At 40.2% G+C, this 26,112-nt stretch overlaps 1 protein-coding gene and 1 long non-coding RNA gene across 2 annotated transcripts in view; one reads left to right on the top strand and one right to left on the bottom strand.

Moving 5' to 3' along the window:
* The window catches only part of cntnap2a (contactin associated protein 2a), a 443,305-nt gene that overhangs the window by 306,742 nt on the left and 110,451 nt on the right, over nt 1-26,112 (top strand). The gene's annotated exons all lie outside the window — the stretch shown is intronic.
* Nucleotides 8,323-25,318, bottom strand: LOC146662094 (uncharacterized). The gene is made up of 2 exons (XR_014913305.1): nt 8,601-25,318; nt 8,323-8,524 (listed from the first exon to the last, which is right to left on the bottom strand). It is a non-coding gene; the product is annotated as an uncharacterized LOC146662094 (long non-coding RNA).

Raw genomic sequence — 26,112 nt, forward strand, 5'->3', positions numbered from 1 at the left:
AGTCCTCGACTCTCTGTTTGTCCTCCACAAGGTTGCCAGGGAGAGCAGATGCCCGGTGAGCTGTGGTGTACGACCACAAACCCATCATCAGACATTGCCATTTCAGTGATGGATGACACAAGAGAGAAGATCCGGCTTCATTTAAAAAAAAAAAAAGTCAATTTGCATACACATGCTAATGTTCTCACTGTCATTCTACCTGCCTCTCCTTCTATATTATGAACCATGCAGTGTTTCGAGGGTCATTAGTGCTTATGCATGCAGCAGTGTGCCTGCACCAGGAAGTGCACTGACATCTGTGGCTGTGTTTGCCGCGATCACTAGAGGCAGTTTTCACACAGCTCTCGGATTACAGCGGGATATTGGGGCACAGAGAGATTAGACCAATTGGAAAAACAACAGGAGAAAAAAACTGAGGAAATATCGCTCAGCGGTGCTAATGAAGCAGCACAGGCAAGAAAGTTGATTATCCAACCTGACCTTGAGGGGTTTTAATTTTAACCCAGGGAAAGTTAGAGAGACAAAGTTGGGGAAGAGTTTTACAGCTGTCATGTAGAGAGAGGGTAGAGGATGCGTTTGTTTACGTGTGAGGAAAGCGAAATTATTGTCTTTCCCATCTGTGTGTTATGTGATTTTTTTTTTTTGATGAAGTCTTGTGTGTGTGTGTGTGTGTGTGTGTGTGTGTGTGTGTGTGTGTGTGTGTGTGTGTGTGTGTGTGTGTGTGTGTGTGTGTGTGTGTGTGTGTGCGCCTTTTACTGCTTGTCGTAAACTTTTATCAGTGTAAGTGAATCAGCGTGTGTGTCCGTGCCTGTGTCAGAGTGTGTTACTTTGGGCCAATGACATATCTCAGTGGAACGGTTTTTGTCTTGTCTGTCACTCTGGGAGAGTAAACAAACTAATGAATATTCATGATGTTTGTCTTATCGAATATTGATGTACCATGCAGCACTCTCTCGTAATTACTCAGCTTCAGCTGTTTGTGTGTGTGTGTGCCTGCGCACATATTCCTCACATGTCGGGCAGCACATTTGCACATTCAGCCTTTGTTTCCTGAGTGCTCGTGCATTTGACTTCTTAAGTATCAACAGATCAGCTTTGTGATCAAAGACGTAGTCCTATTATATCAGTTATGGATGTAGGGCCCTTAATTAGTTTCATACTATGAAAGCATAAAACAAAGGAATGATTTTAAATCATAACTCGATGTGATAACTGAAAACAAAACAAGCATTTAAAGCCATTCACTATATCTCTTAAATTCTGAAAAAATATATGTCATGTGAAATTGAACAAAATTAGTGCACAATTAATATCTAATTGGCATTTATACATTTATTTAGCTTTTCTTTTTTTTTAAAGGGTTAAAAGGATGTGACTCTACAGAACTTCATTGTCATGAGCCTGGGCACTTCCTTAAGTTGATCACAGGTGTAAAAACTTTTAAGGGGGGGGACTTACCACCACATTATATGAAAGCAAACAAAGCTTGTCTCTTGTCAGAGTCTGTTTCTTTCAGACGCAGTGTAAGTGTTAAAGTAATAGCATATAGTTTTATTTATACAAATAATATCATTCCGTCTTTTGATCCCCACCATGGATAACAGCTGCAGTCACAGGTCCTGCTATCTTCTCTCCTTCCTCCTTTGAGCACCACTTTAGTTTTCTTGTGTAACATAATATAAAGGCCAACCACTACTCTATAAGAAACCAGCATACCGCTCTGGCTATTATAATCAGTGTGGTGTAAAACGATTGAATAAATATTTGCAGGAAAATACATACTGCATAACAAAAAGTTAGCCTGTAGTTCTCAAGATGGAAACATGACTGAAACATATAGTGGAGCTAATGTGTTGAGCTTTTATAATGTGCCCACTCTTCTGTAACACGGTGAATAAATAAATGGTAAATGGCCTGTATTTGTATAGCGCTCTACTAGTCCCTAAGGACCCCAAAGCACTTTACACATCCAGTCATCCACACACTGGTGATGGCAAGCTACATTGTAGCTACAGCTGCCCTGGGGCGCACTGACAGAGGCGAGGCTGCCGGACACTGGCGCCACCGGGCCCTCTGACCACCACCAGTAGGCAACGGGTGAAGTGTCTTGCCCAAGGACACAACCACCGAGACTGTCCGAGCCGGGGCTCGAAGCGGCAACCTTCCGATTACAAGACGACCTGCCAGCTCTTGAGCCACGATCGCCCCACTAGATAAATAATTATCTAGTGTAATGCAGAGGAGGGGTCCATTTGATAGTCAGACTGGGCGCATCCTGACCTTCTGGGCCCCAGTTCACTGCCTCAGCCACCCATTAGGTCTTATACTTTTGGAGTTCATTCTTTATAAACCATAAAGTAACTGCAAAGGCAGCTGCAAAGCATCAGTATCATACCAAATCGAAATAGGTCACATTAAAAAAAAAAATTCCCAAACAGCGTATTTGTCACTTCTACTTACTCAGGGGTTTTCCTGCCTTTAGGCAATACTGAGCACTTCAACAAAAGCCAGTTGGGGTGTGTTGCCTTATGTGACAGAAATTTCACTTCCGTTTGGCTTCTTAGAAAAAAAATATTCAGTAACATTTTCTTAGCTACCATTGTAAACTAAGAAAATATTACGGTGTGTGCATGCGTGTGTGCATGTGTGTGTGTGTGTGAGAGAGAGAGCTTATTAAAAACCATAACAATACTTTGCTTCCCTAGTGCTCTTTATTGCAGAGTTGTATCCAGCAAAGATTCCTTGCCCTATGCTGTTGTCATAACAGATAAAAATAACAACCCAAACCACTAAAAAATTGCCGAACTGCTCTGGCTACAAGAGAGTAGTAGTAATACTCAATAGTAATAGTAATGCATGTTCCCCCAGTTGGAAAAAACTTGGCTACCACAAGTGGGGAACTGCCTTCAACTGAAAAATCATCATAAAGGTAGAAATACATTGGAGTTCCCGACTGAAGATGATAGAAAAATAACTAGATGGAGTCGTGTCCTGTAGCTAGATAAATAGACCAGGTACACTGCTTTATACTTTGTACCCATATGGCATGACATGAAATGCTAAAGTGAATGAAAAAGCTAAGATGAAACTCAGCTTGAACTTCACAGGTTCATTTTCAGCCAGCCCTGTAGGCATGTACACGGAGTGGATGAGAATATAACTTGACCTTGCGAGTGATCACTTTGGACATTTTGACCAAAATACAGATACCCTATTTCACTTAGCCAGCTTTGCCAGTAGTATTTGAGCACCAATTATCTTGTGGCTATTCATAGTTCTCAGTCATGTGAAAAGGTGCAGAGTCCTGGAGGGCAAAGCACTGTTACAAGATGCTGGCCAGCACTGGACACTAAAGTAGAGCTGCAGCACAGACATGTTGAGGGTCCATCTGCTGTGTCACAGATATTTAGATCACTTCAAAAGAGAAAGAAATGGCGAGCTTTGAGCACTTTTAAATGTTACATCGCCTGCCACATTATTTTAATGTCCAAAGACAACCTAAAACAGCGTCTGCCAGAGCTCCATTTTAGTGGTGTGTTTCTATCTTGAGGAGAATCCATCCTAAACATATTCACAGTTTTATGTATGGATCTTATGGGAGATGAAGGACAAGAAATTCTTTGTTGTCAAAGAAATGTTAAATGCTAAAACCACTGCTGCACATCAGTTAACATTATAACTGTCGTGTAGTAGAGCATGAATGATTTCACAATTAAAGAAATGTAGAGAGTATTCTAGGTCAGTAGTAACATTTTGATCAACTTTACATAATTTAATAACAATCATAAGATATTATCTTGTAGTGAGCAGGAAGTGGACACGAGGGCTGTTCGATATAACGATATATATCGGATGACGATATAAAAACGTCTATCGTTTCGTTTTACGCTATCGTTTGTTTCGTGGTGTCGTAAAATAAACCGTTTACAGCAATATTTTTTCATCGTTTTGATGGTCACTGTAGTGGCTATATTAATTTCTTAAAGTTCTCTCTTTCTCTTATATTTAATAAAACCACACTATGGACGGACAAGCGCCTGTTTTTACGTGTTGTCGTTAGCAACAATGACGGTAAAACCATCGCGTGGCTCCGCTGTCCGCTTGTTTGTTTTCCACGTAAACCTTTCACAATAAAGGTTTGCCATACAACAGCAGTTGTATGGCATGGTTAAGAGGAGTGTGTATGCTTTCAGGGCCATCCATGCTCTACACTTTGCTAGCAGGTGTGAACAAATTGAGCAGTCAGTCATGAGCACATGACTGACTGGTGAAAGAAGCTGGCAGAATTATTGGAATAAGTCTGCCAGAGATTAGTAATATCTTCCCCACTCGCTGTCTGAGACGGGTGCACAGTGTTCTGCGGGACCAACATCACCCTGCGCGCCACCTTTTCCACCTGCTGCCCTCAGGGAGAAGGTACAGGTCTATACAGGATTGTCTTATTGCACTGGAGTCACACTGGGTTAAATATTTACACTTGGGTTTTAAGGGGTATTTATTATTTTCTTCATTATTTTATTTACGGGTTGTATGGAAGCCCCAAATGCAATTTCATTGTTCTCTGACAATGACAATAAATAAATAAATACTAAATACTAATATACTAAAATACATGTGAGTGAACAACAGACATTTTAGCTTAACAATTATGGTGAAAAAAGAAAACCATCTGTTTATCCTTTTAGGTTTTTTTCATATAAGAATGTAATGGAAAAAATATGAAAGACAAGAAAGACACTGCATTATATTTTATATGTTTTAAAATCCGTGTTTATCATGTTGTCATATCTTTTAAAGATGCTTGGAGACATAATATCTATAATATCTCATAATAGCCAATTAATTGATTACACATTCACATTCCTGCACATTTCTCTTAAAGTTGGGGACACATTTCTGGCGTGTACGTTTGTGGATTTGCATGTGCATTGGCTGATTGATTTGTTTTCTTTCTTCTCTCAGAAAAACAACAAACAGAAGATGTCCCCTATAATTTTAGCTTTGGTACCTTTTGAATATATAATTTAATGCTCCAGCTGATTTTGTTTTCTTTGTGTCTAATTGTTTTATGCGTTTTAATTATGTCCCTTGAGTTAAAAACCCCAAATCAGGCCGGTCATTAAAGAGACACTTGATCCGATGAAAGCATTTTTTTTAAAAGATCAAAACAAACGCTGTGTCTCTTGGCTTGTGAGGTGTCTCCACAAGCATTTGTATGTTCTGAACCTCACTTACGTGGGCCCATGCGCAAGCCTGAAAATGAAACTAAACTTTATGAAAACAAATCAGAAATCCATAACCCTGTCTGCAGTCTAGTTGTGTGCAACCATTTGGGTTTTTTGTGTTACATCTTTCACATAAACCAAAGAGAAGGAGTCATTTTCTCTCAGGGTACTCTATCTCAAAAAAAATGTGTTGCGAATGGTTCATATTTCATCCTTTTAAAACTCATTCACTGTTTGCTCGCCCACGGATGGTTTTGAAACATGTGCTGGTAGTTTTGAGGATTGTGGTTTTTTTATGTTGCTTCTTTCTTTTTTTTTTATCCACACCTTGGTAGGCACTTTGTCAAAAACCCCCCTGAGAAAATCCTGCAAATAAAGAATCCCGACACTCTTTAGTGTTTCCATAGTCCCGCAGGGCAATTGATTTGCTTTAAGGTCAAAGAACCCCAGTAATGTTATGCAACAATAACAGAAACCTGGGCAGCGGCTTTGAAATTAATACCTTCATAGAAAACAAGCAGCAGATGCTGTTTGTGATTGTTAATGGAGGAAGGGGATGGTCCTAAAGTTCTCTATTTTTTTTGTCTCTTTGGTTTTCTTTTGAGCTATTTGTTCACAAAATAGTCATGTGGTTGTGTGCCAGGCTAATGTGGGATAGAGAGAAAACACGAGAGACAAAGAGGAAGACAAGGCAAGTTGGATGGTGCTGTGATACTCATTAACCCATTAGATGGAGTAACAGCTGGACACCCACAACCATCTGCAGCTTGTTTCCTCTCTAAACAAGACTGCTTAACCTGATCTCTCTCTTACACTTACACACACACACACACACACACACACACACACACACACGTGCGCACACTCTTTATAGTCTCACACACATTCACATACCATCTCGCTCTCTCTTTTTTCCCCACATTCAAGACTGATCTATGAGCATCTCCCTCCTTCCCTGTCACGCACACACATTAACACACAAACACCGTGAACCTTCCCGCCCCCACAAGTTCTTAATTTTCCAGCTGTGTAGGCAAGCAGCGGTGGGCAGTTTGTCCCCCTGACAAGGGTCACAGACCCAGGAGAGAGAGAGCTCTCTTTCTTTCCACTGACTGCTTGGATGACTGGAGCGCAGGCAGCGAGATAAACACTTGAAGCAGGAGAGGGGGCGAGAGGGAGTAAGGGAGACTCACAGGGCGGGAGGGAGGAGGAAATGGTGTGCAGATGGGTGGGATTGAGGGAGTGTGGCACACAGAGCGGAGGCATGAGAAAGCGTGATGAGATGAGGAAGGTAAGTGGGAGGAGGAAGGGGAAGGATTGAGGCAGGTCAGAGTGGCAGCTTGGAGGGTGGAGGTGAGGATGAGAGCAGGGGATCGTTGTGTGTGTGGGAGGGGTTCCAGTGAACCACAGCATGATGGATCACGATGTTAGCGGATAAGACGGGTGTTGAGAGGGGGCAGGCTTGGCTTGTCAAGAGCAGCTTTTGTCAGAAAGCAACGTACAGGCGCACGCGCGCACACACACAGTCACATCAGCACCATAGGAAGAGGAGTATGGCTGCAGAGAGACAGAAGACAGAGAGGCAGAGAAAGGCCACACATCCTTTCTGATTTATGTAGCACCGTGAAAGGCAATTTATATGTCTAACACACTAAAAGGATTCCAAGATTTCAACCTGCCTTTTATGCAGATGCGCTCCATTGCTCAAGAAAGTGCTCTACTTGCAGTTCTGTCCCTTTCTCTCTCTCTCTCTCTCCCCCCAACACACACACGTTTGTACATACACACACTAACACACAGATCATTGACCCGGCCAAGGTGGGCGCCATTTTCAATTTGGAGTTTCATTCTGTTGGTCCCAGAGTGTTGCATTGCAGTGGGTCCTCTCTACATACTTTTCCCCAGACCTTGACTTGCCCACCGCAACCAAATCGTATTAAAAGAGCTTAGACGAAGGACGATTAAGACAGCCAATGACTTAAGGCAGTGTTATAACTTTAGCAAAGGATAAAAACGTATGTCTGCTATTTGAACTTGAGAAGGTGGAATGGATTTGACAGCCCTGTGTTGAGTTATAAAACCAGTAGGTATATTCAAACCATTTGATCTTGGATGTATTAGAATTAGGATGTCATATTTGAAATACATAGACAGTTCTTCGGTGGTAGTAATGTTAGTAGTAGTAGTGCTGATATCAGTTGTAAAGTTGGCTTTAGCAGATCAGTATACGCTCACTGGCTACTTTGTTAGGTACACCTGTTCAACTGCGTAATGCAAATATGTAATCGTCCTATCCCATGGCAGTAACCCAGTGCATTTAGACATGCAGACATTGTCAAGACAACCTGGTCAAGTTCAAATTGAGCATCAGAATGAGGAAGAAAGCTTTCTGAGCACAATTGGGACTTCTTAGTAACAACTGAGCATCCTATAAATACTACAGCCTACCTGTGTGTTGTTCCTGATCATGTCCATTGTACATTGTGACCCATCTTCTGATGGCTTTTTCCAGGAGGATAATGCGCTATGTCAAAAAAGATTATTTCAGATACGGGGCAAAATCTCCAAGATATGTTTCCAGCAACTTGTTCAATCTATGCGATTCAGAATTAAGGTAGTTATGAAGGTTAAAGGAGATCTAACCCAATATCAGCAAGGTGTACCTGAAGTGAAGTGGCCTGTGAGTGTATATGAGTGGCTCTCAAACAGTTCTTTTTTTAATGGAAGTAGAGAAACTGCATCAGGGATGTTGAAAAAAAGGGGAAAAATATGGTTTAAATAAAATATATAAGGCTTCCAGTGATGCCACTGGTAATGGATTGGCTAAGGGTTTAAATTGTAATTCTGTGTGAGCGTCAGTGGAGCATTTGCAGAATTTACAGCATTTACAAGACTACATCAGACTGACCAAAGACCTGTGCTATTTACTAAAAGGCCCTTTGGGTTGTAACATTGGTCTTTGAGCTGTAACATTTGTATTAATAGTGAGATTCTAGTTGAAATAACAAGACACTATCTGATTTCATTTAGGTTGGTTTACAGTCCTGAAGGAATTATGTCACGTTGGTGGAATGGATTCAGATGCAGACTGAGAAAGCACAGTTCAACAATACTTTATTAATCACACTGGTGCGAAATGTACACGTGAAGGGGGGGGACTCCAGGGTTCCGGGGATCAATAGGCTGGGGAAACACACTTCTTCGCACTTGCTCCGCTGCTTGTCCAAACAATCTCCACACAAGCTGCCCACTCACACTCACGGGGTCCAGGGGTCACAAAAGGGCTGATCCAGGTAAACCTATTAACACAGACGAGGGTAAGTCGGAGGCAAGCACGGGAACAACAGAATCGCAATGAAGCCAGGCAATACTAACGAGAGTTACTCAATATTCCAGCGACGAGTAGCTCAGAGCCCCTGTCTTAAGAAGAGCTGCAAATCACCGGAGATCAGCTGCAGGTGCGTGGGCCAAGGGCGGGAGCCCAATCAGAGCTCCGCCCAGGCAGACAGGTAGGAGAGAGAGAGAGAGAGAGAGAGAGAGAGCAAGGTGAGGGGAGCAGAGAGAGAGTAAAACAACAAACACTTGTGGCCACACTGGGCTGTCCGGGGAGGCACAGGGACCATGACAAATTATGTGTGAGCTGTAGCCTTAAAACAAGTTTTGCATCACAAGGATTTAACCATGAAGTACTTGACTACAAACAGCTGTTTTATCCAGCTGTGTATTGTTTCAACATTATTTCATGCACCAAAGAGTGCTTAAAATGTAGTAAGTACTAAAGAAAAGTAGGAAGTGAGAAAGAAACTGGCAGACTGAGAGGCACAAAAACAAAAAACCCTTTTATAACAGCACAGCAGGTCAAGAAGCTTCTCCAGGAGTAGGTTTGCTCGTTCCCTTGTGGATCAAAACATATTGCAGATGCACAGGGGATTGACCACAAGGTGCAAACTACTGGCAAGTTTCAAAAACGGAAAAGTCAGGCATTTACCTCAACATTGTAGTCATTATAGTAACAAAACAAAATTCAGCTTTGGAAATAAGAGAGGCTGTAGAATCTGGAGGGGTGGAGATCTGAGGAGAAGAGGAGTGAAAGTCAGTAAAATAAAAAACAGAATACAGTTTTGTGAATGAGGGAGACAGTGTGTAACAGTGAAAATGAAAGGAGTAGAGGTAGTAAAGATGTGCAAGTTTAAATACCTGGGGTCAACCATCCAAAACAACAGACAGTCGAGCATGTGGAGTGGGAGGAAACAAGTGTCAGGGGTAATTTGTGGCATAAAGATATAAGCAGGAGTGAAAGGGATGGTTTACGAGACTGAAGTAGTATCTGCTATGATGTATGGTGTCAAGACAGCAAGACTGACAATAGACAGGAGGCCAAGCTGGAGGTGGCAGAGCTGAAGATGTTAAGATTTCCACTGGGAGTGACCGGGGACGACAGGATTCAAAACAAGGACAACGAGAAGAATTTTGGAGACAAAGAGAGGCTGAAATGGTTTGGACATGTGTTGAGGAGAGATAGTGGATAGATTTGACAAAGGATGTTCAAGATGGAGCTGCCAGGCAGAAGGAGGAAGACCTCAGGCAAGATTCATGGAAATGGTGAAGGTGGACATTCAGAAGGTTGGTGTGATAGAGGAGGATGCTAGGGATAGGGTGAGGCAGATGATCCGCTGAAGGGAGCAACCAAAAGAAGAGGAAACCTAACAAAAGAGAAGAAGGAGGAAAAAAAGAATTTGTCCATGTACACATCTGGACTTTTCAGTCAGCACCTAAATCAGAAAAAATAATGAGCCAACAGTGTGTACGCACTTGAGAAATCATGTGAAGAGTAACAGAACTAACAAGGATACCTGCGTCACTGGGAGCAGGACATAGTTGTCCTGACTACCAAGCTGCTGTTTCTACCATGACTAAACATCTCCGACTCTCTATGGCATCAAGCGTTCATCTGTCTGTTGATTTTCTAGACTCAACCTAACTAAAAAAAGGTTGGCCCTTTCATTATTCTTCCTTCAAACTTACTTTTTACAAGCCCCTGAGGTTTTGAATTATGCAAATTGAGTTTGAGGCTCCGTCAGTTTGGGGCTGCTTCTCTCAACCCAGACTAATCCCATCTAATTACAGAAGACAAGAGTTTGATGTCATTTGTGAGCACTCCTTTAGATATACAGGCCTGTGTCAAGCAAGTCGAGCAGCGCAGTTCATAAATTGGGACTCCAACAAGAGTGCTTTACCACCTGATGTCCAAATGACTTCCTCAGAGGATACCCAGAGGAACCCACGTCAGACCACAAAGTGGATGCTGAATTCATAACATTAAATGTGTTCAACAAGCAGAGAGAAGAGAAAGAGCAGAGAATGAAATACCAAGCAATTCACGGGGTTTAATACAAACAAAGTCTTTCAAAGTCTGGTCATAAATTAAAATGCTCCCTCTAATGACCTCAGCTTTTTATGCACAGCACACCCAGGTGCTCTACAGTCCTTGAACTCTAAATTTTCTGCAGCCCCTAAAATTATCAGGAAAACCATAACTTTTGTAAGCACTCATTGGAACATGCTTGACAATAGGGCTTGTTTGACTTGAAAAGCAAAATTTTGGCGACTAAACAGTACGGTCGAGGTATTCAGGGATTGTAGGCACTGCATATTTTGATTAGTGTTTACTGTATATTTAGTCACATGGCACTCATAAGTACAATGCTAACCAAATATGTCTATCCATTTTTCAGTCCTTTAATGGTAAAAAAAAAAAAGAAAACACTAAATGACAATAATAAAGTTTTTCTTTCAATAAAAGCCTCTTCTTACTGTGTCCATTGATTTCTCCTGTTTATGTTTCCCTTTAGACATATATTTGTTCTTCCCATCTCCATTTGCGTCTCACTGCCTCATTGTCTCTGTCATTGCCTTACAATTGGAGCACCCATTCCTGGCACAAAGTCAGCCATTCACAACTGCAGGAACTGAAGAAACTGAGGAAAATGACTGTGAGGTTATTTTCTTTATATGCGTTTACTTTTACTTTTATTGTAATTCGAGTAGGGACCTTCAACTTCTCACTAAGAGAGTGTATTGCTTTGTACATGGCAGTTTTGGTGACTTGTGGGGTGGAAAATAGCACACCATCACAACACTGTGAGAAATATTACAGCCGGAGACTCCAAGACGCCGTGTCGCTCTCCATCCGTTCTGCTTCGATGTGAAGCCATGGCTTTTTTTATTGTCCTTGTTGTCGGCAACATTGCACAATTACAACAGGCACCATAACGGGACTTGATGTTGTCACTAAGCTTTCATCCATTTCAAAAGGTGCTCTAGCTGTGTCTGTGCGGGATTGTTTGCGTTTGTAAAGAGTCGCCCAAAGACAAAAGCGGTTGGACGAGTCAAACAAGAAAGGGAAGGTGAAGATAGACTGGAAGTGCGAAACAGGGGAAGACAAGGAACATGAAAGGTTGCAGAAGTATGTGTTATTAGATTTCTCCATTGATAACTCCTGCAGTGCACCTTAGCAGGAGGTACCAAGGGAGGCTACTGATCTTTCTGCAAAACTCCAACAGACTACTCCTTCCAAGGCATTTATAGAATTATAATCCATTTTCAGTGTGCACTAGAAGACTTATACCATGGTGGGCTGTAAACTGAGATTAGATTCACAGCATGATATTGAGGCACCTCTGTGCATGCAAATATAGATGGGATGTTAGCAGAATCTCATCTTCTGTGTCAACACCTTAAAAGGACACGACATATGATGTCCTTGAGAGGACCATAGACTGTAGGACGCAAGTGCACCTCATTGCTAAATGAAGACTTGCTTTAGCTTAATTGCAAGTTCCCTGTGTGGACAGAACTAATCAGAGCAGTCTTCATTCACTTGCTGAGTCAGAAACCAAGGAAGAAGACGTAGCACAAAAGCGATATGGTGGTTTGTTTTTCTCCAGATTTGGGGGACGACAAAGGCTACATGTGAACAAGCTTTTAAAATAGCATGGCCCTGTCAGCCTTTTTCTGATTTGTTCTTGGAATGCAGATTTGCAAAGGAAGCAGCCCCTGAAATGAAACACAGCAAGTACGTTGAGTGTGTGTGATTGTACAGCAGCTTGTGTGCATGCCTAATATAAGAGTCCCCCAGAGTTTATCTGTTTGAGTATGCAGTAGCAGTGTCTGTGTTACCGTAAAAGGGTACTTGTCTGTGGCTCCCAGCTTGCCTTGGGCCATCCTGTGGTGTTTAAATTTGTGTATCATCTGTCATTTAGCCTTCTATCCCTGTGCCTCTGAAAGCCTACTGCCTCTTCGGTGCTTACCGCCCCACAATGTTTCCAATACAATAACTCAGGCAAGCTAACAGGATCACATAACGTAGCATGACTATTGTGAACGCCAACGGTGGAATTCACTTTGTTGCTCAGCCTTTCTGTATCTGCCGTATCTGCTTTTCTCTCCGTTTGCGGGTGTTGTTCAAAACCCAAGCTTTGGTCTATGTCGTGCTCCCTTTAAATGCTTTCTCTGGTTCAGAATAACAGAAAATTTGGAGATGTTCTTAAATCTTGTTTCTTTATGTAAATGTTTCATATTTGACCTACGCATCAGTGGGTACAGCTGAGTAACTTTCACAAAAGTTTGAATTTTTAAACCTTAGAGGACGCTATTAAAGGTGCCATGGGTAGTCTGGAGTTAAGGGGATAATTTTCTACCTTAGCAATTCTCAGTTGGTCACATCAAAGGACCATTTTTTAAAAAGTTGCTTGCACATTAATTAGAACTGTCTTGTGTAGGAAAAAAGCACTAATTGGCCTAATGGGGCACTTTGGTACGTCGGTCAAGCATAATATCCATTTTACCAGTCATAATAATAGTTGAAAAATTATGCAGACAGATGGATCTTGTTTCTACTTTCTTTCTGTTACCTCTTATGATTCTACAATTGATTGTTAAGTGAAACTTATCTGGAATTTGTTATTCTCCCACCCATTTGTACATAAAAAAACACATTAACGCGTGCCGCTCAGATTGGTCACCCACAGTGCAATCAGTGCCCTCCAGTGCTACTTCAGGAAACATTAGACTGTGGTTTACAAAAAAGGCCGGAGAAACATTTACCGCTGTCAGTCGAAGCTTTTAACTCCTCATCAAAGGCAGCTCTTTGAATGGCTTTCATCATTTTATATTCATAACCTTCCCTTTGATTTGGCGATGCTGAATGGTTTCCACAGATTTCACTGATCATTAATTTGAGGGCAGTCAGAATTTATTCTGAGCAGGAGAGGACAGAATGCTCTTGATGGCGTCAGATGTATTGTGAGCCATTATGCAGGCATGATATGAGTTGTGTTGACCAGGACCTTGCTTTTTTTATGGATAGATTTGACTGAAGAATTCCTATTTCTTCTTGGAAACGATAGCTTAACTGCACAGTTTGTCATTAGAGGCCTGTGATGAATGGCATGACGCCGAGAATTGAAATAGCACTCTCACTTTTTATCTCTTATGGTTAGCTCTGGTTTCTGGTGGGGTTTAGCTTCTGTGGAGTTTCAAGGAAGAGAATGCCAGCCGAGCAGACAATCATGCCCACGTTGTCACCCCCAAGGCCTCATGCTTCATCTCAATAAGCCCCTGTCTCCCCCCAGCTCCAAAGCAGTTTGAAATAGCATTTGGGATTTGGGTGGTATGTGAAGGTGCGTGGGAGTGTGTGCATTTGTATGTGTGTGTTCCTTAATAGAAACCAAGGCAAAGTGAGAGGTCATGTTTCATACTGTCAGCTGGACTGCGGAGGAAGATCGAGAATAGAATGAAGGAGGGAGAAAGAAAGCAGAAAATAAGGAGTGAAGTTGTGGATAGAAAAAAAACAAAGACTAAGAATTTTAATCAGACTGAGAAGCAAAGGGAGAGAAATGCTGAAAATAGAGAAAGTCTGAGGCAGAAAGACTGAAAGCTAATGTTCATAGGTGTTCCCTGTTGTGAAACATCAGCTTTACTCCCTGTAAAGAAACAGGCCAGTGAAACAAGAAGAAAAAGGAAGATATAGAGGTCAAGAGGGAGAAAGCGAGCAATGCATTTGGATAATAAGGATTCGCATGAAAGATTTAAGAGCTTGTTTGTTTTGGGGTTTTTTTGTTCCTGTGTTCCTGTGAATCTTTCTAGTATACTCTCAGCTGAAATTACAAGGCCTCATTAGTGTGGAGATTACAAAAAGAATTTTCCACAGAGTCTAAACATAAGATGTACCACTTGCGTGTTGTGCTGAGCCTTATTAGTAACAAATCTGCCATATAATTTATTTTAATGTTTCTCTTTTCTTATATGTTCTCACACTCTGCTTGCTCTCTATCCCTCTTTCACTCTTTCCCACTCCTTTACATTATTCCTGTTCACGGTTTGCTGCCAACATTCGTGAAGGTCATGACAGTCCATCACCTTTGATTGCAACTATTCACTCTCTTGCAAAACACTCTCAGTGCGTGTAAATTAAGATTTCTCTGTTTTATCAGCAAGGTGTATATTATGCTGTGAAAAAAGTCTTTGCCCCCTTGCTGATTTCTTAGTTTTTAGTATGTTTGTCATGCTTAGATGATCACCAAACAAATTGTAATGTTCTACTAAGATACCTGAGTAAGTACAGAATGCAGTTATTAAATGATTTCATTTATCAAGGGAAACAGTTTTTCAAATGAATCTGGCAATATATGACAAAGTAATTACCCACTAAACCTACAGTAATAGCTGGTTGTGCCACCTTTGGCAGAAAGAACTGGAATCAAACATTTGCAATAACTGGCAATGATTCATTCACATCACTGTGGAGGAATTTTGGCACACTCTCTTTTGCAGACTTGTGCTATTTAAGCCACTTTGGAGGATTTTTGATCACAAATGGCCTGTTTAAGGTCATTCCACAGCATCTCCATCAAGCAACTAAAACCTTCATTTTGTTTTTGTGAACCATTCAGAGGATTTGCTGATGTCTTTCAGATCACTGTCCTGCTTCATGATTCAAATATGTGTGTGCTTCAGGGTTCAAATTGATGGCCAGGCATTGTCCTTTGGGCGAACCATTGTTTTATGTTTGTTTTTTCAGTAGTGGTATTCCCCTTCAATGCCATTTTTGCCCAGTCTGGGTTTTTTTGTTGTTGTTTTTTTTTTACTGTTTTTACCTTAACTGAGACAAGTAAGGCCTGCAGTTCTTTAGATGTTGTTCTGGGTTCTGGATGAATCATTGCTGTGCTCTTTGGGTAATTTTAATAGGCTGGCAACTCCTGGGAAGCTTCACCACTGTTCCATGTTTTCTCCATTTGTGGATAATGGCTCTCACCATGGTTCATAGACTCACAAAGCCTTAGAAATAGCTTTGTAACCCTTCCCAGACTGATAGATGTCAGTGACTTTGGTTCTCAGCTTTTTCTTTAGATCCTGTCACAATGTGTTGCTTTTTCAAACCTTTTAGCCTCCATCACTTTGTCACTCGGTTCAGTTTTAATTCAACAGGTGTGGCAGCTTTCTAAAAAGTGTGGTTAATCACATTTAATTTGTGTTTGGGTAACTTTTTTCCCAATGATAAAAGAAATCATCATTGAAAAACTACATTTTTTTTTATTCTGGTTATCTTTGACTCTTGTTTAATGATCTGAAACATATAACTGTGACAACTATGCAAAAGAAATAAGAAACCAGAGGGCAAGTAGTGCATTCATATGTATATGTGTACCATGTTTACATATCTTTGTGTTACTTTACTTGTGGGGACCAACAGCCCCTATGGGGACAAAATGCCTGTCCCTGTGAGTTTGAAGGCATTTTTTAAAACTGTGGTTTTAGTGCCACCTGTATTTTCTTGCAGGTGGCAACTAAATTTAAATCAAATTAAAATTTCAAACCTAATTACACGTTGAGCGTACTCTTATTTATCTAGAGGTTAAGATCGGTAAACCAAATCATGCTTTCAATCCTTGGACTAAAATAGAAGCCTTGAAATAAAAGTAAACTAATGCTTGTGGATATAGAATCCTGGACTCCACCTTTATAATAGCTTTTGGAATATACATAATAATATGTAACTGAATTCCACCCATAGTAATGTTTAACATTGGAGCAAAGCACAGTTAGAAATGCAGTACATTAGGCTGCAAACTTAGAAAAGCATACGTTTATGTCCCCAGAGAGCGATGGCTTCCAGTAGTAAACTGTTCTGATATCGGTTACCTGTTGTTTATTGATGATTCATGGACAGCCCGTTCGGCTAATTATTTTTTAGTTAATTAACTCCATTTTTATTCTCCATTACTGCCAGCTTTTGCACACACTGACACTCAATAGTTTCATGTCAATAACCATTTGCACTGCCAATAGGGTTTAACTCGATCACTGTCAGCTTTGTGCCCTGATGTCAATATCATGACTGCATTCATTTTGCTGTGCCTGTACATGCATTCATGCATGTATTCATTGATTAAAAGATGTTATATTACTTTCACAACAATGCTTCCACACTCCAAGGAGACCACTTGCACAGTGAATAGAACCTATCACTCATCAGCTGTAATATGTGGAAATGATATCCCTGGAATGACCTGTAGGAATTATGGCTATAGGTTTTTCATTTGGGAATGTCGGAGCTTCAGGACAGGACCGAACGTACTTTCAGCAGCCAGTGATCATGTTCCAACGAGAGATCATTCCACTCATCTTGTATTTCCCTCAAGCACTCAGAGAATTACATTTTCATTTTTGCTGCAAGCGTGTTGATGCATTGCTGTAATCCACCAAATGCCTCAAGTACATCCCACACAAGGAGAGTGCTGAGGCTGCCCCTAACCTGCTAACACTATAAAGCCATGATTAAAGAGTGACTATGGTTTATCATTACAGTGAGGTTCAGCATATGAGTTTAAAGATGGAACTGCATGTCAGCTATGTTTTTCAAAGTACCTATCAACAGTACAAAATATTCACTCACTGGACACTTTATTATTGTTACACTGCTAGTACTGGGTTAGGCCCTTTTTGCTTTCAAAACCTTAATAGCCTTAATAGTTCCTGGCATAGATTCAATAAGGTGTTGGAAACAGTACTTAGAGATTTTAGTTCACTTTGACATCAGATTTTCTGCAGATTTGTCAACTGCAAATACATGATGAGAATTCCCAGTTACACCACATAACAAAGGTGCTATTGTCCTGAGACCTAGTGACTGTGGAGGATGCATGGATACAATGATCTCACTGTTATGTTCATGAAACCAGTTTGAGATGATTTGAGCTTTGTGACATGTCACATTATTCTGCTAGAAGCAGGCATTAAAAGATGGGTACATTTTCATGATAAAGGGACAAACACGGTCTGCAACAGTACTCAGGTAGGTTGTGGTATTTAAACAATGCTAAGTGGTTACAGAGAAGGCCCAAAAGGTGCCAAAAGATATCCATCAACGCCATTACACCACCAGCAGCAGCACCTGAAATGCTGATTCAAGACAGGTTTGATCTGTCCTTTCATGTTGTTTAGTCCAAATTCTGATCCTACCAATGAACTGGAGATAAATGCTGCTGAGCAACTGAGACTCATTAGACCAGGCAATGTTTTTGCAGTCTTTTATTGTTCAATTTTGGTGAGCCAAGGTTTGTTGTTCTAAGTTAACAGCAATAGTGTGGCCATTTGCTGCTGTTGTACATTCAGAGATGCTCTTCTGCACAACTTGTTTGTAACCAGAGGTCATTTGAGTTATTATTGGTTTCCTATCAGCTCGAAGCATTTTGGCCTCAAGCTGATAGCAAAGGATTATTTTGCCCAGGGAACTCACTGGAGATGTTCTCTCGTTCTGACCATTTTCTTTAAACCACTAGAAATTGTTGCAAAGAAAATATCCCAGTAGATCAGCAGTTTTGGACATACTCAGACCAACCAGTATCACCAGCAACTGTGCCACATTCAGAGTCATTTAAATCCCATTTTTCTCAATTTTGATGCTTGATTTGATCTACACGGGTTTTCTCGGCGATGTCTGCATGCCTATGTTTTGCATTGTTTTAGAAAATGTGTTTTGTTGCTCCAATGTGATTGGCTGATTCGATATATGTGTTAACAATGATACAGCCGTTGAGTGGCTGGTGAGTGTACTTTTAAATATTATTGGCGTTCTTGAAGTAAAGCGTGACTTTAACAGATGAAATATTTCCAATAAACCTAATAAAAGCCATTTTTGTCAACAAACAATTTAAATAAAGTTTGAGTAAGGTTCGGCATGTGGTCAACACTGGAATCCTGTCTTCAGGAGAATAAGAAATTTATGAATGTAGCTTCAAAGAACAGAACCATTGCAACAAAATAAAGAGCAAACACTTTCACACTTGTGTAATAGCAACGAATCAAAGTGAGAGTGTGATAACAAGAAAAGAAGACGCCAGAAATAAAGACTGTCAAACAGCAAGTCAGAGCAGATAATTGGGAACATGTATGGGTGGTTATAGCTGAGCTGACAGACACTTAGAAGTCCCTATACTGAAATCATCACAGTCCTACATCAGTGTAAATTTCAATAAAGGGTCATAAACAGGCACATTTTTGACATATTTTGTTTCATTGTTTATTTGTTTTTTATTCTTAACATAGCACTCTTATTTCTGTCAGTGCTTCACTTCTGTCTATAGATCAGTGTTGATAGTCGCATGGTTACAATGCTATTCATGTAAATATAGCCCCGTCCTAAGTGACATGTTTCCTTGCTTTCTTAGTCGTAGACTGTGATTGACAGGTTTTTATGGAGTCGTGACTCTATTCTGTAGACTTGATATGTACAACAGGTAAAGAGAATTCTCCTCCAGCTCTAAATGAATCACATACACAGAAATAGATGATGCCTAAACCCCTGAACTCAGAGTGTGAACTGTTAGTGAATTTATGTTTGCAGCAAGCTGTGTCCCTGTTGGTCTTTGTGTTTACATTAATCAACTGACTGCCACGTAAATACCTAAGGATGCATTGGATGCATACCTAACATTAAGGCACGTATATGTAAGTGTGAGCGTGCATACGTGTAAGTGTGGTCCCTGGGGGAAGGTCAGGGACATTAGTAAGATCAGTAAAGCGGTCTTGTTCATTTTATTAACTGTCTTCCTGATTACATCTTGCCCTGGGGTATGCTGCCTCCATTAACCAGGTCAAAGCATGATTACACCAGAATAGATTAGTGTTCCATTTCTCTCGCTTAGAAACCACTGTGGAGGAGTTAGACCTTGGACGTAAAGGTGAACACATACTAGAGAGTACATTCACTGCGGATTTTGGAAAAGACAGCTTAGATCTAGCTACATCGTTGTTTTATTTCTTTTTGTTTCAGATGAAGCTCAGTCGGGGTCTCAAATTGGGGAAATTGGCAGCTTTGTTCTGTGGCAAAGAATGTAAAGGTTACTCAGCTGGTGATTTAAAGGTTAAAGTCTTTGTTTTTTGGTTTTAAACGTAGCAATCAAAGAGTAACTGAAGGGTTTGAAAGATAGCAGGTTTAAATAAGGGAGCATTGTGTAAAATGCCAGACACATGTCAAATTTTTTAATCAATTACACAGTAAGTAAAAAATAGAGAAGCAAATATTATTCTTTCAAAGAATGAGATTTTAGTGAAGTACTGAGATCAGCCTGAGGCATATTCTCATACTGAAACTGGCCAACATTCCCCTTGTTAAAAATGAACAAATCTCCTACTGGTGATTTTCTATTGACAAAAATGTTGAACTTTGGATTGATAGGTACTGTCAGGTCTCTACATGCTGAGCGCCCACAGGGATCTCCCAGTTTGAAATTTAGATGGACGGCTACATGTGACATTTCTAAACTCAATTTTCAATTATGGACCAGTCCTTCTCTCCAGCTGCCTACAGTGAGCCCTGATAACTGTTTGACAGCTCCAACAAATGATGAAGGCCCCCCTCAAAATGATTGAAGTGTATTCATCATTTGCTCTCCTCTGCAGGACCTGCAAACTTCGACTCACTCATTCTGGCCCTCATTAACTGGCACAGCTTCACTCACAAACGCACACACCTCACACTTAATGCACTGTATACCTGCTACTTTCAGGTGTTTCAAAAATGAATACAGTATAAACACATATGAGTTTCAGCTTCATATAAAGAGATAAATGTAGACCAGATCTGGGCATTTTTTGACCTCGAGATACATCCAGGCTTTTGGTTGCCTGCATGAGGTCAATGGAAAATTCATGTGTAAATAAGTATACATCATATAGTTTCCCCGATTTAACTACAACTTTGATAAACTCAATCTCAGGAAATCTTTGGAAATACCATTGCTTTTATGAGAGATGACAAGACATGAATTTGTTTACCAAAGTCAGCTGTAAGCCATGTGCTCAGCTTGGGAAGAGGAGATTGCCATGTTAAAGGATTACAATTTAATTTGTTATTATGAGTCTGGACACGCAAAGGAAGACAGAAACTTGACTGATGCAGAGCAGGATATCTAAACCTTTGCTAGCAAAGCTACAAAAGAAACAAGGAAACAGGAAGCAAGTCAGCAGTCAAAACCAACTTTGTAATTTCCCACAAAATTGCACAGCAATCCATTCTCTCTTATTAAAGAACATTTGCTGGACTTTCCCACACTAATGTGCCCTGAAAATAAAGAAAGCGCTGAGAACATGTCTCTTCCAGTTAACCACAGCAGTCAAGAACATTGTAGGAAATCTAGAGCTTCAATAAAAAAAAGCAAAGCTGGCATTTTTTAAAACTTTTTCTCCTTGGTTCTGGGTGTCTTTGTACGTATGATAACAGAAAATGCTGAAATTGCAGAGGGGCGGGGAGTAATGCACTCACTGAAAGAGACAGCAGCAAGGAGTGATTTTTTATGGTAACTGGATGTTGGGATGAAATGGAATAAACTGTGTTACAACTGAGGGGATGCCCATGTCTGTCAGACTTTAGAAGCAGATGCAAGATAAAGTGACTAAAATAAAGCTTGGTGGTATGCTTGCGTTGTGTTAAACACCAAGAGATCACGTGCAAGTCAGTGGTGAAAACAAACCTGTTGTTGATGTTGTAACTAAAATAATTAACTTCATCAGAGCAAGAGAACTGGATGACATGAGTGTTTGTTGCACTTTTGGATGACCATCAGACTGGCGGTGAGCTAATCAATTTTATTAGAGCGGGAAGACTGCAGATGGAGTAATTAAACTACAAACAAAATAGTAATTGAATAAGGTTAAAAATCTTGGAAATTTTGCAAAAGCATGCATATTTTGTTCACAATGACCTTTAGAAATCTTCATTAAATTGTGATAAATGTTGATTTTACTTTGCCTGTTTTCATTGCCTAACTGTGACTTCTAACAGTGACGAATTGGAAAAACAAATTTATAATGCTGAATTGAATTAAGCTTACTGGTATGACCATAACAAATTAATTGCTCACCCCCAATATAGACTGTACTTAAACTACCCATCCATGCATGCATGCATCCGTAACTGTTACAGTATCCTAGAATCAGCGTATTTTTTATCTCTTTTTTTCCCCCCGTTTTTTTGTATCATAACTTTAGTTCAACTCCCCCCTGCCCAAAGTGGAAGTGTTTAAGTAACTCATGATCTCGTTCATGAATGGGGGTAGAGCTGAGCTTGCTTGGGAGGCGGGTGTTCCACCAGATACGCTGGATAAGCAGGTGGCTGGGATGGGAAATCTGGGCTTCTCTGCTTAGGCTGCTAAACCAAGCAGAGAAAATGGATGGATGGACCTTAGAACAGTTATTAAAGCCATCCATAATGTTATGTTGACACCATCAAATGTTAAAGCAGTACAGATCTTGTTTTTATTGACAACCATTTTTGTAACCCACATTAAGCATCAGTATCATGGGATATATCATTGTTTCAATAGCGGAACTTCACTAATTTGATGCCTATGACATGGAGTAACAGATAAAAGCACTCCCCCACATGATTACTAATAAACTGCGTCTTCAAAAAACAAAAAAAGGGGCTCTTTTTCTAAAACACCATATGTGATTGTTGGGTTAAAAGAGATTGTAATTAGATTTTCATACCAAACTCATCTTCGAGCTGTGATTCACTGTTTCAGATTTTCCAATTAGTAAGTAAACTTTGTTTGTTGTTTTTTCTCCTTTGGGAGGGTTTGCTTTCTTTAGTTAGCACTGCATGACATGTCTGCCATCAACAGCCAGCCGCAAAATTTTTTTGTCATGTATTCAGTGAGAGCTACATGAAGATAACTGTACAATGCACCAGAATAACTTATTTTTGTATAAACCCACCCCGTTGTCAGACTGGCTTTCAGAATGGCGGACTGATTAATGGATGCCGATTAATTTGTATATATTAATCGGTAGGGCTGTTTGATATAATGATATATATGGGATGACGATATAAAAACGTCTATCGTTTCATTTTATGCTATCGTTTGTTTTGTGGTGTCGCAAAATAAACTGTTTACGGCAAGATTTTTTCATCGTTTTGATGGTCACTGTAGTGGCTATATTAATGTCATAAGTTCTCTCTTTCTCTTATATTTAATATAACCACACTATGGACGGACAAGTGCCTGTCTTTATGTTATGGTTAGCAACAACAACACCATCGCGTGTCCGCTTGTTTATGTTCCACGTAAAAATTTCACAATAAAGCTCAAGATCCTGTTGAGACTTTTCAAAATAAACTGAATCACGTGAAAGAGCAGATTATTTACGGATGAGAAGCAAAAAAGAGCCACCAGGTGCTAAAAAATAGACCTTAGACTCAAACGTTAGAACAGGCTTTTCCCCGCAGCACATCGTGTAATAAATACTCACAAAGAAAACGGCGGCCGTTACAACTTATGTCTAAAAATGTACAGTTTCATGCATCGGTTAAAACACTCCAGGTATGCGACACGCAGCTGGAAACACTTCACGCAAGTCGAGCTGCCTGAGATTCACAGAATTTACAGAAAATATTAAATTTTTGTGATTTATCGGCACGATAGATGTCTTATATCAGGATATGAGTTTTTGGTCATATCTCACAGCCCTATTAATCGGCATCTGTGGGTGGACAGCAAAGAAAGAATTTCATTGCACAAAGAAATGCCTTTTCTCTTGTGCCCCATGACAATAAACACTTTGAATCTTGAATCTTCGCATTTTCACGTGTATTGCTGCAAGAAATCTGGGCCTGCTGCGCTCATTCTGCATGACTTGACCTTGTCACACAAAATTTCCATCATGATTTTGTGGTTAGTCCTAACAAGCAACGCTGAAATCCTGTTTTGAATAAATAATCCCAAAGGCTGCTGGTGCTACTGTCAAAATACTGTATTGAAATACAGATAAAAATACAGTTTTTGTACTATAAAAACATAATTACTATTCCATGTCATATTAACAAGTACAGCCACACACAGATGTACAAACTAATATTTGCATCATGAGCACAGCCAACGTCCAGGCTACTGAGTGTTACACAAATTACAAGTAAAATTTAAAGTTTAGTAAAGTAGGAAAAAATATGTATACTTATTAAACATAATCAACCACAAATAAATTTTCAAACTTGCCAGCTCTCAGCCTTTAAATCACTCCTCCTTATATCTTATTATTATCCTGTATATGCTAGTGATGTGCGATACCACTGATTTCCTTTCCGATCCGATACCAAGTAATATTCAGGGTGGTATCGACGATACTGATCCGATACCGGTACTTTGTACAAAAACTTATTTTATTCATTGTATCTCAAATTATAGCATCATAATGATTTCAGGACATCAGAGTACTTGTTTCGAACAATGACGGCAGCTGCTTAGTTTTAATATTACTCTTATTTCTCTTTCTGGGTCGCAAAAAAACTTTTAACATATTTTCAGGTGAGAATGTAGCCGTGCAAACTTCAAATATCTGAGCCGATCGACCAAGGGTGTAGATTTGGCATGGACGGAGGGGACATGTCCCCACCAATATCCAGCGATTATTGAATTGTCCCCACCAATAATTTGATCTCTTCGAGTAAAGAAAAACAAACCCAATAGTAAGAGAAAAACGATCTGTCAGCGTTTCTCCCGATTTTCCACCTGGACAACAAAACTGAAAACCATATCCCAGACTGGCCCAGCCAATTCCAGTTTCCAACAATGGCCACTATTACTGCAGCTACTTAGTTTTAATATTACTCTTATTACTCTTTCTGGGTCGCAAAATAAACTTTTAACACATTTTCAGGCGAGAATGTAGCTGTGTAAACGTCAAATAACTTAAACATGTTATCGTTTGGCCTTTTTCAGTGCTTTAGTTGTGTTTTATTTGTTGGTGAGTTTGGCTGAGATTAAAGTTATTAGATTAAATTAGATTAAATAAAACTTTATTAATCCCTCGGGATGATTCCTCCGGGTTCTCACACAGCTGAATAAACTGCTGTGTGAAAACAGCAGTTTATTCGACCATCTACGCCAGCGTCCGGTTATATTTTAGACAGCAAGGAGCAGACGGCAGGTGACGTAATTCTGAAGGCTAGACCGTCCAATTTCACAGTCGCTCATTTCCGGTCTACCCGGCTTTCGGAGGACCCGGCTCACCCGGGTCCTCAGGTGGACGCAGCCTCTGAATTTGGACACCCCCCGGCCTGTTTACGGTTGGACAATAATAACGGTGACATTTAACTTATTTTATCCGATAAATAAACACTGTAAAATTAAAGTTTTTTGTATATACATGTACATGTATACCTCCCCCCAGCCCCTTTGAATGTCTCCCTAATTCTGAGGTCTCAAGGTTGGCAAGTAGGTGCTAGGCTTGGCCCACATCAGTCTAAAATTGTATGTAACCATGAATAATGTGATGCCATGTCCACCAGGAGAGACTGGACAGTATAGATGTAAAACAAATATGCCAGCAGTTCATTTCAGCTAACGAGAGGAGCAGGCATGTGTTTGTTGTGTGGGCATGTAGTCCATGTCTGTTGCTGTAACAGTAGTTCATGTTTAGAATAAAACATCTCAGCTCACTGATCTGATAGAGGGCAATAGTGCCTAAAATGTTGCATAATGTTGCTGAGAGATCTTTTACTTTGTGGTAATCTTAGACGAGTAGTTTTATGGACAAAATAGTGATGGGTCGTTCGCGAACGAAATGGCTCTTAGAGCCGGCTCATTGACGTGAACGACACGAGCCGGCTCCTTATCGCGAGCCGTCACGTGGGGTTTTTTTCTTTTCTTTCTCTCAGCCTCTCTCTCACACTTTTTTTCTGCTTCACTCCGCACGCGAGCCTTGTGCTTTATGCTGGGCAGAGGGGGGAGGGGCGGTAAATACACTCAGTAGCACAGCAACAGACCCAGAGGAAGAGAGAGAGAAAGAGAGCCAGGGACAACAACATCACATTAGAAAGGTATAGTAATCATCCACAACTATTTTCGGTTGCAGATGTTAAAGGATTCAGAAAGTTTATTCATGCAGGCCCATATGACAGAGAATATGCATCTTCTTTTTGTTTTCATATTTTAATTTATATTTGTGTTGTGGTTTGCAGTGTTTTGTGTTGTTTCACTTTAAATTTGTAAAAAGAAAAAGCTGAAAATTTAAATAGTTAAAAGTTGAAATGTGAATAGTTGATTTTTGTATTATATGATTTATTTATTACATTTTATGTGGAGTGAATAAATAAAAGTATATTTAAGGTGGCCCCTAGAGACAAAGCACATACAAACTTCAAATCACGTACGAACTCTGAAGCATGTACAAACTCCAAAACACGTAAAAACACGTACAAACTCCAAAACACGTAAAAACTCAGAAGCACATAAAAACTCAGAAGCACATAAAAACTCAAAACACGTACAAAAGACAACAGAAGTGCTCCAGGATGCTGGGCGCAGTGTTGAGCTTTTGTTACCTA

Source organism: Rhamphochromis longiceps, linkage group LG9 (assembly GCF_057381845.1).
Source record: "Rhamphochromis longiceps isolate RC_006_pf linkage group LG9, R_longiceps_female_GT1.1, whole genome shotgun sequence".
NCBI classification, from domain to species: domain Eukaryota; kingdom Metazoa; phylum Chordata; class Actinopteri; order Cichliformes; family Cichlidae; genus Rhamphochromis; species Rhamphochromis longiceps.